The following is an 868-nucleotide window of genomic DNA, read 5'->3' on the forward strand; positions in this document are numbered from 1 at the left end:
GCCAGTTTTAAGAACTAAATGTAAGAACTAAATGAGCTATCAACACCAAACCTGGGAGACGTGTGAAAGAGGTCAAACTGAGGTCACAGTTCAAAAACCGCGGCGATTGTTTGTTCTTGTTCTCTCTCTCTCTCTTTGCTCCACTATCTATCTTTTCAGATCCCTACCATTGGACATCTCCTGTCAACTTCATTATCCTGTGTGACATCACAGTCCGAACACAGTTCTAGAATCAGTGCTCTCAGTGTTCTAGAATTAGTGCTCTCCTCCAAGCACATTCAGCTTCAATTAGAGGGCTCTATTGTTGTTCATTGGTTTTAGTATGTCAGACTGTTCATATATCCCAATTTCTTAGTTATTTTGTGTATGTGACTTGCGGGTCACTTTGTGTATGTGACTTGAGGGTCACTTTGTGTATGTGACTTGCGGGTCACTTTGTGTATGTGACTTGAGGGTCACTTTGTGTATGTGACTTGCGGGTCACTTTGTGTATGTGACTTGCGGGTCACTTTGTGTACGTGACTTGCGGGTCACTTTGTGTACGTGACTTGTGGGTCACTTTGTGTACGTGACTTGCGGGTCACTTTGTGTATGTGACTTGTGGGTCACTTTGTGTACGTGACTTGCGGGTCACTTTGTGTACGTGACTTGCGGGTCACTTTGTGTATGTGACTTGAGGGTGACTTTGTGTATGTGACATCTGGATGCTTGTGTTTCTTCGCTTTATGGATATGACTTTGTTTATTTTAGGGAAAACTGGACAGGTGAGTACTTCACATGACATATATTGTGCAACACGTTGGTAAGCTTTTCTGTATTTGAGACACTAGGTTAGGAGCGGGTGCCACCCTCTGTAACTTGTGGGTCA

Source organism: Tachysurus vachellii, chromosome 23 (genome assembly GCF_030014155.1).
Source record: "Tachysurus vachellii isolate PV-2020 chromosome 23, HZAU_Pvac_v1, whole genome shotgun sequence".
In the NCBI taxonomy this organism is placed as follows: Eukaryota; Metazoa; Chordata; class Actinopteri; order Siluriformes; family Bagridae; genus Tachysurus; species Tachysurus vachellii.